The 18335-nt window shown below is 46.1% G+C and overlaps 1 protein-coding gene across 4 annotated transcripts in view; it reads right to left on the reverse strand.

Annotated features, from left to right (window-relative positions):
• LOC122569289 (heat shock 70 kDa protein cognate 4-like) overlaps nucleotides 1-18335 on the reverse strand; it is a 64211-nt gene that overhangs the window by 23144 nt on the left and 22732 nt on the right. For 2 of the 4 annotated variants that reach the window (XM_043730109.1, XM_043730107.1), the window contains one exon: nucleotides 832-3534. The gene's annotated coding sequence lies outside the window, so the exon portion shown is untranslated. Of the gene's footprint in view, nucleotides 1-831; nucleotides 3535-3695; nucleotides 12624-18335 lie in introns of those variants that run through there. The other 2 variants (XM_043730110.1, XM_043730106.1) reach the window with 2 other exon arrangements.

Here is an 18335-nt window from a genome sequence, read left to right on the forward strand (position 1 = left end):
GAAATTTCGTTTCGGGAACAAACAGAGAGCAACGCGCGTACAGGGGCTCATTATCGAGCCCTATGTCCGCATGGAGGATGCTTAATATTTAACGAAGTATCGGTAACAACCCTTCTAACGCGGCACCCTTTAAACTCGTGGCACAATGATCCTCTCCTCTGCTCCTAGTGGAAACTGGAAAATCCAATTTCTGGACGAAACAGTCGGTAAAATCAGATCCGAATTGGAATCAATGATCGATGCGTCATCGTAGAGGGGTGAATACTTGAGCGTGACCGCGCGAGCAGAGTAGAGAACGAGCGCAGGGTCTGTCCGACGGCTAATTAGTATTTTGACGTGGATATCCGCGATGGATCTCGCGTATCGTTCCTGGACCCGCGTATCACGCGAATCCGATGCGACACCGTTCAACCCCCGCGTCAACCTACACTGTCGAACCTATTTGCAAATTGCTTTTGCCTCGACTGGTGGACGCGCGTTGGTCTGATTGGAACTACGAAATCCCAGTACTATGAAGCAGAATCGATGAGCAAGACGGGGTTAGTATCGCGGGGGTTCGTCAACCCTTGTCACGTTACACGGCTTTAGAATTTTGACAAACATTCAAAATCCATTTCGTTGCTAGAATACATAAATGTTTCCATCTGACAAGTTTCATTCGCAAGAAACATTTTCCAATTACCGTTGCACGCATAATGTTTCTATTAAATTATACTTTGGAGTATAAGGATACCGCCTCGTGTCTCCTATCAGGATCGAGAGAACATCGCGTGTATGTGGTTTAACATGCCTTCGATCGCTGCTCTTTTTCAATTTAAGTGCTTTATATACCTTCCATGCCTCGCGTTGCAGAAGATTGAGCGCATAAACTCGTACACGCGCCGCGTATCTTGTCGCAGTCGAGAGCGTCTATTTATTAAAACCGTGGCGCGATAGCTGGCACACGTGTTTCGAGCAACGAGGCGATATCTTGCGATGATCGTAGTCGGCGAACGAGTTCGCGTTTCCTGTTGTACGTTGCGTAAAAGAATTCTGACGATCTCGTTAAACATATGTATGTAGAAACTTTGATCGTTGTTTTCAAGTTCGAGAGAATCGAATTGACAAAGGACCGATGTCCTCGATTAACAAAAATGCGTTTCAGAGGCGATTACGTTCGCCATACGATCCTTCTGTATTCGTGTCGCAAATATCAATGTCGATATTCCAGAAATCGTGAGTCACCGGACCGTGACTAATCCGTCAATTACCGGTACCGTCACGTTGACGAGAAAAAGACAATTCATTGAACAGTAGTAGCTTTTCTGATGTCGCGAGATGATTGGATTCGCTTGATCGTAGAATGTATACAGCCGACAAGATTAATGAATCAGTCAATGAAACAAGTGAGTCGTGTGTTTGAACAATGACTCTCGTTACCGATGATGTCATCGTGTGCTTCGCCATTAACACAAATTTAAAAAAAAAAGAGAATCGTTTCGAGGAATGGCGTCAAGCGTTTTCCTCGTAAACATGCCAAGTCGTAATTTTTAAATTCATTCACCGAGGCAAAAACAGGATATCGAACGTCGAGAATGATTAGGTGTTCACGCGTTCTTTAAGAGGTTTTCAGTCACAGGTAGGAGAAACGAGCCATGAAATATGACATCATCGTCGGAGTTAAAAAAAAGAAAAAAATAAAAAGAAAAAGGATGGTGGAAAGAAATGCAAAAACCAGTCACTACGACGCAAGATCCTCTGTGATATAAGATGGCCGTGTTGAACAATTCTGAATACATGTAGGTATACACGCAAGCAAATACAGGTTTCTATAGGTCATTCAGAAAATGCGTGCCTCCTTGATATGAATCATCTTTACTACACCGCGTAAAGCGTTACACAACCGGTTCCAGCGTACAACCTTTTCTTCTTTTTATCGCTTCTTGATCGCATCGGTCGTACGATTTATAAAATAGCCTTTTCTCACTTAATTACCATAAACCATACTGTATCCATCTGATTGTCATAATATTCACGTATGCTTTGAATGTAATACATATTTACATATATACGTGCGAGAAGGATCTTTGACGGCGAAATTGACGCTCAAACGAGTTCGTCTGAATTTGGACCTGGCACGGGCGCCTTCCTCATTATCGTCGGTCGCATCGCGATGAAAATTGGACGCCACCGTTGTAAACGAACGCTCCGTGTAACGGTACAACGAATAAATTCTATATAATGGCGGTCATAACAGTAACACGCCGCGAGCATAGCCGTGACTGCGCTCGTCGAAGAAATCTGCGTAATATTCAAATGTCAGCCATTCATAGTCGCATAAATCGCAGCGAATGTCAACTGTTTACGATCCTCGAATTCCACGCGGCAGAAATGGTGCGCGTTCCACGACGCTCCTCTTCTTTTTCCCAGCGATTCTTTCCCTTTGTATCGTGTGTGTGTTGTGTACAGTGCATCCGCGAAAGTTGCGTAAGCAAACTGGAACCGGACGAAAATGTAGGATGCCTGGCGTCGCCGACGAACAACCTCCGCGTCTCTCGGCCGCGTAACGTTCTCAACCGGTGCTGGTCTTAATGATAACCATGCAGGTATTGCCATGAGAGCGTCGTTATCTTTACAACGCGCACACACAATTGCCGTAACAGTTCCGACCTCTTTTTCCATTCTCTCGGCGCGTTGCGCGCAAGTGTTTCTAGAACAAGCGCCCCTGGATTCGCAGATTCGCAAATGCCTCGCATTCTTCTCGTTCGAGCACACTGGATAAACTTGAAAAAAAAAAAGAACAGCGGAAAGAAAAATAAGTCGATTGTTTAAAAGTGGAATCCACCGTGGGTCAGTACTGCAGGGTTCTTCAAAAAGCCTCTAGTAAACCAAGTATCTAGAAACTTCGTCGCGTTTCCACAAACAGAGAAGTATTCGTTGCTGAAAGGAACGAGAGCGTCTTGGACTGCAAACCCACTGCAATTCGACCACAGTTTTACGAGAATTTCGAATAACATGCGCCAATTGTAAAGGAAAATACGCTCATCGTGTATCCGATGAGCAAGCCTGCAATAGAACAAGTTCATCTTTGATAGAATTTCTTCGAATCAATCTCGATGAACACGGATTTTCGATTGAAAAACATTCGATTCGCGTTTAAGCGGCCGTATTTCCAGGCTACCTGCTGCGAAAGCATCGTGCACCACTGTTTTCACGCACGATATGTTCCGCCGCGTTTCGGTATCGGCCAAAACAATTGTGTATTCAATTATCGTAACGTTCCATGTCTTATCGCACGGTGCTTGACACGTACCACGGCGAGATTACATTGCTCCGCTAAAAGTTGTCGCGTAGAACGTGAAAACAGTCCGGATATTACCGGTGGCTGGTCCTCTTACCGCATAGTTCTCGTCGAACAGGTATCGACTTTAGCCTAGATTTAAAATCCAACGCGTCATCGAGTCGTTCTCCTGCCCGCTTCTCTGAAATCAAGTTTCAGCAACCTCGTACCGATGTGTGATCGTGTGACCATCCAGGCTTTGCATATTAAATTTCCTGAAAAAATAATTCAGCGTAACGATTATTTTAATCGGACGTTTCGTTATTTTGCTCGACAAACAGTCTAGCTGGGCCAATTTATGAATATTTACATCGCGTAAAAATCCATGAATATTCACTTATACGTATAAATGGTAAAGTGAATTTGTTGGACTTACCGTATCGTGGAAACAGACGCATATACGTGGATTTAGGAGAAAAATGGTAAATGTTACGCGGCGCTTCTCGGTTGCAGTTTCTATATAAATATTTGCTACGATTCGGTTTCGTGCGCAATCCCTTTCGCTTACAGCTATTCGCAACGTGGATTTCTGCGAGCATCTAGCATTCTAGATACGGAGTTTTCTATGCAGTTTTGACGGTCATAGTTTTGTCGACCACTTATCGAAGCTTCGTATGCGATGGATGTGGCTCCCTGCCACGTATTACGAATTTCAATGCTGTATCGTAGCGATTAACTTTCAAAACAGACGTTGCGGTTTACTGCGCTGTGCGTTTAGCCGTCATGCCGTGATTCATAGGAGAGCACGACATCACTGTCATCGATTAGGATGTCTACGATATTTGCTTCGTATGTATGTCTTAGGAAGAAAATTTTTTCTCAGTATCGAACCACTTCCTTTAACTATCGTTGAGAGTATCGTTAAATTCATCGATGCAGAAAGATCGGAGAAAAGAGATGATCTGACAAGGTATTTAAATAATCGAGAGATATATTTTCCTGTTATATCTGTTACCATCTAGCGGAATTAATTCTACCGTCGCACGCTTGAAAGCCCTTATCATCTAATTCGTGCTTACGAAACACGCTAACGGATACACGAGCATTCCAACTTCCGTCATTTCCCACAGTCGAAGCTCGTGGTCATCGATGCAACCAGTTGCTCGCGTCACCGTAGTTCGACCATGAAAAGTGCGCGCGAACTTCTGCGTTTCTGCCACCGAAGTTGCAACCGAAAGCAGCACGCAAGAAACAGTGAATGAAATCTGAATCAAAGGGAAGTTCGAGCCATGCAGATTGTCTATCGCGTATATCAATCGTGGGGACTTTCTGTGAATCCGGTGAAGCGTGTCACCGCCGTGGAGACTGTATCCTCTGTTTCTTATCGTAATACCGATAAACCACGAGCTGTCCTCTCTCACGTATGCAATATGCGGTGAAGCTCGAAAAAAATTGATTTTATAGCGGCTTTTTTCTTGCGTTTTCACTGTGGAATCGATATCATTAATATTTTATCGTCGCTCGCGTGGGAACTAGTTTCACTTTTTCTATAGCGAAGTGGAAATTCCATCTTCCGCTCTATTGACTCGTGTTCCGCGTGTTCTGTTTCTTTTTTATGCTGTTCGCTGACAATGAATGTAGCCGGCCGCTCTTACCCGCTTCCCTCCTGCTCCTTTCTCGTCTCGCCTTCCTTCTTTTTTTCATTGCTCATTCGTTAATTGGTTTCGCTTCTGGAGTAAATATTGAAGCATCACTGTTATCGAGTGCGGTGAAACAATTGCGTCGAAAAGTTCCGTTACTAGGTCGACGTGAAAGCATTACTCGATTTACGGACGATCAAACAGCAGGCACGTTTCTTGTCCTGTACACGCGATATAGTTGCGATCGAGCAAACGATAGTACGTGCACGACGTTACGCCAACGATTGCTTTATCATTTTTGTCCTTGTTTATTTGCGGCGCTTATCTTATTCTTTGTTTAACTTTCTTGCCAAAGAACTTTAGTAGTTGCCGATTTCTATTTTTACTACGTAAGGCTCGAAATTTTGTTCGCAGTTTATGTTCACGTGGCACACTTTTTCCCCTAACCTTTTCAATTCCATAATTCACAAAACCTTTTTCAATTCAAAATTCCTTTAAAATAATAAAGATAACTCTTTTAAGATAATAATTTTCATGAGTGAGCGTTTCTGCATACCAAAATAGCATTTGATTCATCGTCGGCTATCATCATTTTGCATTCCTTCATTATCATCTACATTCTTCGTGTGTAGTAAAATAATCCACCACCGACAGCTTTCTAAAATTATCCAACACCAAAGCATCCTCTGCGCAATCTCCCAGAAGAATTCCATTTATCAATTATTCTCACAATCACCACAATGATGGTGCAATCAACGAGCGATCCCGGACTCGAACGGGAAAAGCATTGTTCCCCTTTTCCTGGTGCAGTTCTCCGCAACACAGGGCGGCTCGCTGGCTGACCACGCGCGCATACCGACGCATCTAAAATTACTTACCGGATGCTACGCGCGCCACTGTCGGTTACGCAATCGGCCCATGCGTATACGTGCGCGCGATCGCTCGCGCGCCAAGTCGCTTCTCTCGTCGTCCTGACTGTGCTCGTCATCGCGTCAGCTACCTTTCGCGTGTTCCCCCGTACCTGCTGCGATCGTGACTCAATCGCGAAGGCACGTACGACTAATTGCTCGTTTGCATGAGAAAAAGAGGTTTCCGGTGCTGGTTATCCGATACGAATCGAATTCACCGGTTAGTCGTGGTGAACGGTAAAGATCGACAAGGTTCCGCTCGCTTATTAATATGTAATTGTTCTTTTTGTCCTTCCCTGCGCGTTTTTGCGGGAGGCTCGTTGTAGCAATATGACGATTTCCATGGACTAGGAGTTTTTTTAATCGCGAAACTTTATTTTGCGAAGCTCGACGCGCTAGTCGCGAAACGTGCTGTTCAAGGCGTCGACGAACGATCCATTTTGGTGTAACGGAAATAATTTTTCCACGTGCATACAACGTGATTTTTCGTCCCTCTCCTTTCTTGGCTTTTGGTTTTCAAATGGACATTGCAGGGCTGCATGCGCGGTTTCAAATGGCGACGTTTGTACGAGAAAATAACGATTGAAAGAAAACTGGTATTTTTGTGGTCATGGAAAGCGGATTGTACGTCGCATTTATAACGGAAAAGATGAAAAGGAGGCAGATAAAAAGGGACACGCTTTAATGCGGTATATAATGTAAGATAGGAACAAATGCCTTCAACTGTGTTATTTACTACCTCGCTGAAGAAACAATTGGATAGTTGTACAAAAAGATGCAGAAAGAAATCGATGGTTGCATAACCAAGGACATTCGAAGTCGCGAACAAAGCGGAGAAAAAGACGTAGTATTCGTTTCTAAGTCTACCGTCTACGAAATTAGTATGAATAACGTTTCAAAGTAGCGACCAAAATGATCAAATAATAAAACACGGAGCGAAATGGCAACGAAAATCAAAAGAGGGCAGGGAAAATGTTGAAAAAGTTGTATCAATCGGTTCGAATCTGTTTTCCTCGATGGTTGGCTTTCAAGCAATTGCCTGATGAAACACGGGCGGAAGCGTAGCCACATCAAACGATAACCCTTGGAGCGTTTCGGCTCTGACACTGAGATTTCGCATCTTCGTGTTCACTCCGCGCTATTTCGTATTCAACATTGTTATGCGACCGGTACTCCTGGCGTTACTTTCACGCATGAAATAACCACACAGTCGAGCGGTGCTTCAATTGCATAATTCGGTACGCAAACAAGCACATCGTAATCCTTCGGATTCGCGTGTGGAACGAAGATCATGCGGATAGGGCCGTGGCGAATCAAGGGACGAGAAACAGAGGAGAGAAGGACGAAAAAGACAACGAGAAAGTCAGGAGGCAAGATAGAAAGAGGGAGATGGAAATGAGTACACGGAGAACGAGGTCGGATGATCCACGCACGATGAAGACGATCGAGCTAAGCCAGTCGAAATCGCGGATCATAAAGCTTTGCGAGGAGCATGCTGGTCGGCGGAGCGTTATTCATAAGCGAGCGTTGTGTCGTCGTCTCGCTTGCAAAACAGGAAAACACGTCACGCGGTTGACGTTAATGTGATTTGCAGGAGTCGCTCGAACATATACGTGTGCCAGGATAAAAAGCGGCCGACGGAGGGTGGACGAAGAAAGACGCGGGAAGAGAACGAAATTTCTGCTATTGTTGTCGAACAAACGACAACTGTGTAGAACAGAGGGGAAGAATGAGACGGAAGTAGCAAGGACACGGTTGAATTTTAGCGCAACGTCGCATCTTCCACACCGCTACTCGAAGACAGACGCCACATTGTCTCCGAAGGATGTGAAGCCAAGTAGAAAGGGAGAGAAGTGTGTCTTTTTGAACTGTGGGGCCGTGAAGCGATTACAAGTTAGCTCGTACGTCGTGTGTCAGCCCCGATTTGCCCTTGAACTGCGGGAAAGAACAGAAAAAAGACCATCGAGTTGACGAGGAAGAGGGAGCGACTGTGGCAGAGAGCAAGGCACGAAGAAGAGAGGAAATGAGAGAAAGAAAATGAATTATTCCCTGTAACGGGAAGTTCGGGGAACCATGATCGACCATACGGCGCATATGCAGAACGTAGAGCGCACGTGCACCAGCCTGCGGAGGTTTTTCGTTCGCTGCATCGCGTATGCACAAAACTCGACGTTAACTGGTGCCAGCTTCGATATACTCCGCACGTACCAGCGATGTATCGTCCGATCGTGTTTCCAAAGCGGGGAGAAAACTTTTCACCGTGGGGACTTCATCCCCGGTACTAACACCCCCTTGTTCACCTTTATGGAAAGTCACAAGCCTGTTCAGTAACTGCCTGTACGTAACTGAATCTCCTGCTTTTTTCGTGGAACACCGAGCGTCCTGATTCCTCGCGTAACTTCCACCTGGGCCACATTACGGAAATTCTGATCGAAAATCCAACCTTAGGCGACGCGGCAGGGATTTACGGGCGCGACACGCTGTCAAACAATATCATATTGCTATTCTAGCCATAGAGAACTTTTTTCTTTAATCGGCTCGCATGAAAAATTTCATTCCATGAACCGTAGAATGAAATTGAAACTATTGAGGATTCTCTTGCATCATTATCTCGATAACAAATATTCTTTCTAGAAATAGAAGCAACGAAGGTTTTATCGTTTCAATTTTTATTGAAATAAAAACATCCGGTAAAAAGAGACAAAGGACAATCAAGTTCAGAAAGGAATTCCTACGAACGCGGATGATAGTAGCGGGAAACTTTGAAACATCATCCATTAATAAAACAACCGGGAAAAATGTTCCTCTCTGAGCAGGCGATAACGACCGCTCGCGTATTTTCCGCGCGATGAAAAATGGACGAAGCTGCAAACCGGTACGTCTCTCGGAGCTACCCTTGGAGGATTTACACGAGAAGATCCAGCAGCTTCGCGGCATACGAGACGGGAGTGCGAAATCTGCCGGAACCGGAAAGCGTGTCATCGTCTGCATATCAACGAATGCCGTGCGCGACGTTGCCGGGAAGGATGCGAGGGATGCGCTTTAATAGTGGTGCATTTCCAAGCAGACGGTGTTGCGGTGCGACGATGTAGATGGCCGTACACCATAATAAACGTACGTGTTCGCGCGGCGAGGAGGTGCCGTATATCCATCGGCAATCGGCTTGCCGTCTGCTCTGTCAGAGTGCTCTTCTTTTATTTAATATCGCGGTTAGACGACCCCTTCTCGATCCTCCAAGCGGAAAACCGTCTCACGACGCTTTTCCACAATACGACGCTCGTGTTTCTTTCTCTCAACACGATGCTACTTGGCTGAAACGTGAATACAGAATCGTTGATACACCCTCCGTGCGAGTCTCCACTCTCGAGAGGATATATATATAGGCATCACAGCGAAAGGAAACAAGTAGCTTTTATTATTTATAAATTTTGTGGCCGACAGAGATTTCCAAACAGTAGACTCGCTATAGGAATCGATAGTTAGTTTTCGGTCGCAGCCTTTCAGTGTCCAAACTGATCCAACTTCACTTTCTGTAGATTTCTTAATCTCATTATACAGATGCACAGTTAATGTCGAACATTCAAAGAAAGGAGTTTTACTCCAGTTTTGGAGTTAATCGATATATGTAGCTTTTGAACGGCTCATTTCACAGATGAACTTTTCTCAAACATCATCACCCAACTACCACCCACGCTACCATATTATCTTCAATAATCTTAGTCGGACATTCCATCATCGTCTCAGCATATAACGCCAGATAGTCATCCTCTCCTCTCTCCATTCCAACAACGGTTAATCCATCACGCAACGCGACTGAGGAGAAGCTGCTACCACAGTCAACTCGAATTACATACACGGTTTCCACAGACGTAGCAGAATCGTGTTCGCGGAACAAACACATCTAGTTAAAATGCAGGGAATCGGTATTTCGTCGATGAATGGTCGTCGATTTTTATTGGCGCTCCTCGGCGCATTCGTGGCCCCGTTTCAGGAAGTGCACTCCTGTCCATTGTTAAGTAGATTTATACGATGCAGAGATGACTATCGGAAACCGCGTTCGTCGAGCGCTCGTTGAATTCCCATCCCTCTCTCTTTCTTTCTCTCTCTCTCTCTCTCTTTCTCTCTCTCTCTTTTTCTTTATCCCTTAGAGAAATCCTTTAGTCTCCGCTCATTTTCTCCCGTCGTGTGTTCCATCTTCTTGTTTTCCGCGTCCGTTTCAGAGCGATGGCCTTCACGCGCGTATTTCGTCCTGTTTCCTCTCGGCTCACCACTTTTTTTTTTGGTTGATCCAGAGCGTCGAATTGTCCGGCGCGCGAGCCACGTTTCACCGGTATGCGGGACAGCGTGAAATTTGAATGGAAAATTCGTGTTTTTGCTCCGCTGTCTGTCGCATCGGTGGGGTGCAAGTTCAGCCACAGAAGATTTACATACGCGTTTTTAGGCGTCACTCTGTTTCGCTATGGATCAGCTTATCAAACCGCACGTCACCCGTCGCATTCATAATATATTCATTTCGATGTAGCTTTCTCGATTACCTCGTTGCATAGCGTATATACACACCGCTAATAGAATTATGCTCGATGCGATGTTTTACATAGTAAACAGTTGTTTTGCAAGAAGATTGAACATTAAAAATGTGTCTTTTATTTTTTATTCTTTTCCGAGCGTGCGTTGCAATGGATCTGCTAATATGGTGTTTGATCGAGGATGACAACGAGTTTCAATTTTCTCCTCGGAAGATTGACTGGAAATACCTGAGAATCGGCAAGTGGTAAATGATGTGTCAAGAATCCTTGTGCCATTAACGACAGGCAATCAGGTGCAATCAGGTATACTAGAATAATTCCAAATTATGATGCCGTCGTGCAATACGATAATTTCGTAACCTCGTATAGTTAATTTGCTATGTGGTGTCTTGACTACACGGAAGATGACTGAACCACGTCGATTTACTCTCTTGTGCAACTCTACCACTCTACCATTCGTTTCCTTAATTTTACAACTCGCGGAAACCAACAGAGATCTCGACAAAAAAGCTAACACGCTTCGCAAACCGAGTAATATAATTGATAAAAACGATACGACGATACGAGCAATAAAAAATATGATGCGATTCACGGAAAAGTACAACGAAATTATGAAAGTTGATGGGGAAACTCGCGAATTTCGTAACCGTCTTGCAAACAGTATCGTTCGAGAGCTTCGCGACTTACGAGGACAAAGGACAACGTTCCTGAAGAGCTTTATAGTACCGTAAGTTTGGCAACTAACAATTTCTCCGTCGTGCACCCGACTGCAATAAGAATGATTCGCCGTTCTCTTTCTCCCTCGTTGAGATTCCGTGTTCATCGTTTGCCGATATTTCGAAAGTAAACTTCTGCGAAGCAGCGCCCGCAGAATCTAATGAGACTCCCCGCTTTCGCGCTTGGTTTTCTTTGCAGTTTTCCTTCCCTGTCGGATCTCCTATCGAAACTCGGCTTAAAGGTTGCCAACCCTAATCTTTCATGCTTTCCTAACTTTTATTTTATTCCCGTCACCGCGTAATTCTATCCGATTGGACACGACGTGTTAGGATAATGGAATTAAATTTATCATTAAGTTTTACCGATTAAACAAGGATTGTGAAATTATAGAACTGCGCTATCTCCGTCGCAGATTAATTCGACACGGTCGAAACTAAAATTGCGTTATCTGTGCAACAGATTAATTCGGCACAGTCGAAACTGAAATAATTTCCGTGAAAATAGGAGGACGCTGCTCTGTGTATATAGTACTTTGAATATATGGAACTTGTTCCAACACCATTGATAATTAAATATTCGAAGAATAAATTATTCCGCGACTCACTGTGTTACGCGGTCTCACACAGTAAACACTGATGAATGAAACATTGATAAAGAAAAGAATTTCATCAAAGTGACTAGCGCTATTAGGAATTCAATTATGGACGTTCACTTTCTTACCTGCTCCAAGTGAAGAATATGATATCGAGAACGTTTTCTAAGTCGAAGCTTCTGAAGCTTCGGCGCACGTACAGACGAAACGAATCTTAAATAAATCTTAAGTAAATTTTTCTTATTGGCGGAGGCACGCGCCACGAACGAGCAATTAAGTCCGACCACGGGGAGGATACCGTTTCAATTCCTTAAAGGAGTCCATCTTTTCGGCGCGTAGACGATCTTTTAATCCAAATTAATGCTTTTAGCGAAATTGCACGAAAGCCTGCAACGTGGCTGTCCTTTCTAGGCGCTCTTCTCTCTGCCTCATTCTCCCTTCTTTGTACATCTCCTTACTTCTTCCTTTTCCGTTCCGTTCTGTTTGTGTCGCGCGATCGATAATTTTATTCCACACCGTATTCTCCCTCGTTCACTCGCGGTTGACTGAATTTATCCAGTTCGCGAATTGACCTACTTCCCAGGGCCCAATTTCATCAGAAAAGAAAAGGAACTCTAAATCTTTTACTTCTACTAGCATCTTTGCCCGCTCAAGATCTATCGCGATCCTTATTAATAACGTTCTCTTCAATTCGTAGATCCCTTTACACAAATTGCAGCTTGTCTGAGGATCAACACGTGTTCGCGAAAAGCCATTGACTTTTCTGATATCTCTCCGCTATTTGCAACGCTGTATTCGACTATGCTTCTGTATCACGATACAGTCATAGACAGAACAGACGAAACTATCTGAACGTCAAAGCTTAGCTCAGTGCCGGCGGGTCCTGTTTCTACTATCTACGAAATGCCTGTAGGGTCGAAGTAAAATCTACAAGACAGATTTACTGATAAGTTAAATAACAGGATGAAAAGCCGTATCCGATTTCGCCTCATCCACGGACCTTCTCCTTTTCCACTATATATTCCTTTCAGCCATCACGCAACAGCGATATCCTCGCGTGGAAAGGACAGAAATTGCGATCCTAGAATCGTTTCGTGCTCGATGCAACGCGGCGGGATAGAGCGGAGATCGTTCTACAACCTTCGTCGTGCTTATCAGCGAGCCAGCAGCGACTCCAAAAGGAGTGGGACGAAGAATTCATTGAACTCTAACTGGCACTAGAATGGAGCGATTTAGCGCGGCCGCGTACACGGCCAGGCCGATCCAATGCGGTTGTAGTCGAAACGGGAGTACAGAGCAAGAAAGAGAAAGAGGGAGACCGGGCTGTCATTCCCTTCGATCAAGAGGCCGTGCTTTCATCCAGCTCATTCCGGAGATCGTTCGTTTGGTCGTCCCTAATGCCAGAGCAATGACCTTGCAGCATTTCACCGTGCAAACTGCAATTCGTTCAGCCGTCTCTTTTCCTTTCTCGCTATCTAGGTATTACCCGTCTCTGTCTTTCTAGCCAGCTCACGGTACCCTCGCAGCTGGAGATACACTGCCACGGTCTCTTGTGCAATCTACAACCGCTGCAACGACCACTCGAGTGTGAACGCAACGGGGATCGGACTTGATCGTTTTAAAGATCGAGAGATGGGCTTAAAGAGGATATGCCGGATTTGCTTCGCGGTGAGTTCGTTTCGGACTCGTCCTTCTGCGTAATTTATAATTACAAACTGCGATTACGCCGACTCTTATTTTCGTTTGACCCCATTGGGACAGTGGTTGGGTCTCGATCTCTTTTTTTTAAATCATGATATTGCACGGTCGAATTCTGTTCATCTGAGTTTGTTGAGAGATTCATACGTGAAAGTTCTTACAGTAAGATTTCACTAATTTTTCTCATTAGCCATGATTTTTCAGAGAATAAGAGTTTGCGTTCAGATAAGAAGACTCGGTGGCCAGGAACGATGAACACCGAAACGAAGTACACGATACATATACACAAATAAAGTTAAGAAGATTAAAATCTATCTTTTAGTTTGCTCCATATTTTCGAGACGAGCGTATAATAAACCACTTTCTCGCGTAATCGAACACCAAAACTGTTGGTACCGGTTTTTCCGAGGAGGTTGTTCGTCGGGCAGATTTACATGGGAGAAAACAACCGAACAGATAATACGATTTGCCGGTGATGGTATCGCGTTTAATCAGGCCACGTGACAGGGAAACGTTTCTCGCGGGAACGAGGAACGCGTTCCTTCGCCTTATCCAGGCCGCTACAAGGAGAAGCCGCGTTTACCACGTTTCGACGTTTCATTTCGCGCGAAAGGCGAAATCGGCCGGTTATTTGCAGAACCGTGCAACTTGATGAATACGAATTCCAGGGGATCGCGAGCAATTTCCGCCGCGCACGGCAAAACAGAGATTGCGATTCCAACGTGAATCATCGAGCGTGAGCCGCGGTGCCGTAACTTATCGAACCACGTGCTACCGAGGAGCCGAGGATTGCATTCCAGCGAGTCGAGAGAGCTCGGATAGTTTTTGCTCGAGTCGGCTGGTTGAATAGGGTTGAACGCGGGATACCTGGCTGAGCGACGCGTCGTCGTATTCGCCAATCAAGCTTCTTGTCGTCGACCACGTTTCCTGGACTCGTCACCCTGTGGTGGAAAGCAGTGGACCGCGTCTCTGCCACGAGCCTGATTACGATAGCGATGGAGACAAAAAAGAACCGCGCGCTGGGTATCGGTTCGAAGGAGATAAAAAGCAGGCAGGGAAAACGAGAAGGGAGAAAACGAAGGGAGAATCGGTTTGCCAACGGGGAGCTCTCGCTGGCTGGCTGGCGAGAGGATTGGCTCTGGACGTTCTCCGACCCGATCCTTAACGAACCTTTAATGCCTAGACTGGCACGGTGACGAAGGGAGCCACGATGATCCCGTGGCCGCGTCGCCCGAAAGCGACACCGAATTCCCCGGCATTTAACCCGGTGCGTTAACCTTTCTGAAACCGAAGCAATTGCACTCATTGTCCGGGAACGATAGCTAACGGAGACGTAGGATAAAGTAAGACGAAGGAAGAGGGGTGAAGAGTACGAGGATTCAACGAAGGGGCGACGAGAAGGAAAGGATAGGGAGACTTCTCGGCTCTCCGAGTTAGGCGGAATGAAAAGGGGCAGCAGGATGAGTGATTCAACGTTTAATTGGACGTGTAATTTTTTACTAGGCTGTCCGTTCCGTGCGGTATGCGAGTGTGGATGTAACGACGCGCAGGGTGTCAGGAAAGAAAGGACGCGAGCCAAATGAGCAAAGGTAGGGATCATGCGCGACATTTTTCCCTTTGCATGGGTGCCGTTTTGTTCTACGTGGTCGCTGGGAATCCGCACCGTAGGTATGCGTGTCACGCGACACCCGTGGAAGGTTAACAAACACGGTCACCGCTAATTGACTTTTTAACCGCTAATTAAGCCCGCGACGAGCTCGACCGCACGAAGTCGTTGCGTCATTGCATGGAGGAGAACATTGCTGGAACGGCTTTCGACCGCGTACACTTTTCCACCGGGTTTCGAGTAACTGGGTCGGGCCTTCGAGTAACTGAAACTGTCCGTGTCGTTTGTCCCACGAAAGACAATGATACATACGGAGCCACTTTCACTGTTGTCGCGACTCTATAGCATCGAAATTGCCGCCTCTTATTTGGGACGACGATGTTCTTTCAAACTGAATTCGAAATTACGCATACACAAAAGAGTCGATGCTCGAGGTGCCTCTGACTACGTCTCGTTACGGAATTAACGATGGCGTCATCGGCCGTGCCTTCCCCTGGAGTCACAGCCGTCGATAAATATCGATGTCCGCCGGCAACTCGATCGTGGCCAATGACACGCAGCACTTTCGATCCGCGCGCGTACTTGAGAATGTGGGTTAATGGACGCGTCGATCCAGCCGTGCATCAAGCACTCGTTTTTCGGACAGAGAAAAAAAGTTCGCACGGTCCAGTTGCCTCAAGGCGAGCCAGCGGCCATCGCGACGCATCGCCGACGAGCGCACAGGTGCACGCCGAGAATACGCGAAGCCGCGAGACTGACCCCGTTAACGGGGCCCTCGGTGCGTGTACAGGCGCTTGTAGACTGTCAGCAGCGTGCAATTAGCCGTGTTACGAAGGGAAATCGAGCGAGCGGCCTCTCTGCTGGCCGAAACTCTCGTCATGACTGGACGAGCAGCAAATATTAAGATACGCAAAATATCTACCGTTACGCAAGACCTTTTACTCGAAACCAGACTGCCATACATAATCCACTCCGCGTAAAGTAAATCTTTAAATCACGCGAACTCTTTTGGTGAATCTCCAAAGCGAAACTATATCGCGCATTTCTCACGTATTATAAATCTGGCAGTTTCGTATTCAGAGACTTTACGACGGTCGAGTGCTGACGATTGAACCCGTGCAGTCTGTCATTCGACGTAATGGAACGCAGAGAAGTGATTAATTAAGGTTCGTCGTCCCTAATTCGTCGTTGTCCGATTTACTGTGACCGCGAGGCGTTCCATACCGTGCGCTTTGCTTCAACGCGCTCAAACGGTCGATCCTGGGTGCTTCCTTCGGCCATATTACGTAATTAGCGTTTGGTTCGCTTGTGCGGGCGAGGTAAGAAATAACCTAAATGAAGTCTAGGGTGACTCGACAAGCGGTGAGTCAGTCGATTCGTGGCGACCGTTTAACCTCGGGTCGCGTTGCCCGCAATCGTTACACCGAAAAAATAATTACGCTTATGCGTTCATGCCGCCCCCGCGTGCATAGCACGGATCTTTATCGTGGTAACGTGACACGCTCGCGACCTTTACTTTCGATGCCAGCTTCGTTCTTAATTGTTTCAATTCGGGTCGTTTTCCATCGAGAAGCCTCGAGCTGCACGTAATTCCGACAAAGCGCTACGTGATTCCGGACTGTGTTTTCACTTTACACAGCCGTTCCTTAATAATTGAACAGCTCTTAAACGCTGCCACGTTAAAGCGTTACCGATGGTCGGCACGTGGTACGGACTTCGAAATCGACGAACACATGCCAAGCGTAGTTAACGAGCGTTTCGGTCGAATCTAAATCATTGGGAATTCGACGATCGAAATATATCGAGGGTACGATCAAAGTAAGAGCGTGGATCTAAAATAGACGACCGTCAATTTTACTCGAAAGATCGACCCTTGCCATATGTATGAACATTTTGTACATTTGTCGCGATCCGCCATCGTGTAAATTATGGCTGGTGGCCTCTATCATATGCTGAAATCACGGAAACCGTATACACCATCAGGGCAGAAACGAGTTCCATGGTGGTAGAGGATAGCGGTTATGGTTGAAGAGTTAGGGTAAGTGGTAAAATGAGATTCGCGTGTACATTTTTTCTTATCTGACGCGCAGGATGCGGAAGTAGACAAGAGGGTTTAGAGTAGCAGGGGTAGGACGAGGGGCCGAAGAGGCGTTGGTATATTCGCGTTCACAAAACCGTAAAATATTTCGGTCGAACGGACATTCCGTTCATAGGTCCTCACTTTCGGTTCCGAAGAAAGGGAAAGTAAGTGGCTTGACCAAGACGGGAAAAGAAACGAGGGAGAAAAGAATAAAATGGAAGATAGATAGAAGGAAGGACAACGCAAAGGACGACAGAAAGAGCGAAACGATGGAGAGCACGTTAGAACGAAACAAAGAAAAAGAGAACGTACAACGTGGGGGAAGAGAAAGAGAGAAAAAGAGGAAAGAGACAACGTCTGGAGAATACTGAATTGGCCGTAACATAAAGAAGCGGAAGGTACGAGAATGGCAACCCTCGTGAAGGGGAACCCATGATAACGTGCTTCGGATATAAGTACCGCGGGGAGTAGGAACGTAACTTCTTGTCCTTGCATGGCTGCGTAAGTGTACATTCTCGCAACTGCCCGCAAGAGTACGAACCACGGACAAGCCTCGCAGCACTACCAGAACGTTTCGTGTCCGCGTATTCACGTTTCCGCGGCTGAAACTTTATCTTACTTTACGGCGAATCAAAAGCTCCGCTTTATCATCATCCTCGACCCCTATCTTTTATACAACGAGCTAACTTCGCCGACATTGTATCCAGACCGCAGAATACGCCGCTTCTTTTTCTTTTCTGGACGATGGTAACGAGTTATAAAAAGATTTTGTTCGTCCCTACTCTCTTTTCCTTTCGTTGTAAAATGCCGCTATCGTCTCGGTGGCTAGGTCGTTCGAGCAATCTTAACAAGAGTCGCGGTCTCTACTTAGCCAAATTAGATGTTTCGTCCCCGTGGGCACCGTTCTTCGTCTTCGTAATCGTCGTGTCGCGCGGAAAAGATAGAATCTACGCGTTAGAATTAGCGCTAGCTAATCGTGTTCACGCGCGCCACCGCGTCCTTGGAGGCAGCTCGCATAAAAACAAACTGGGTAATGTTTGGATCGAGCTAGAGCTGAGAATCCCTGCAAGAACAGAGGCCATTCGACCCAACAGGACCTCGTTCCGGTGTACCGAGAGGCGCGCTCAGTCCCAATTTACGTGCGAGTGTTTACGGAGCAAGATGGCGCCAGGCTGCCACCCTTACGTGCATTAATGCCGCTCCGAGAGATAGTATGCGCACACCCCCGTCTTTCTAGACAATAGACGCGATACCGTGCCCGGCAACAATGCCTGGTATGCCACGACGACGTCTACAGGAAAAGAAGACT

Source organism: Bombus pyrosoma, linkage group LG7, assembly GCF_014825855.1.
Source record: "Bombus pyrosoma isolate SC7728 linkage group LG7, ASM1482585v1, whole genome shotgun sequence".
Classification (NCBI taxonomy): Eukaryota; Metazoa; Arthropoda; class Insecta; order Hymenoptera; family Apidae; genus Bombus; species Bombus pyrosoma.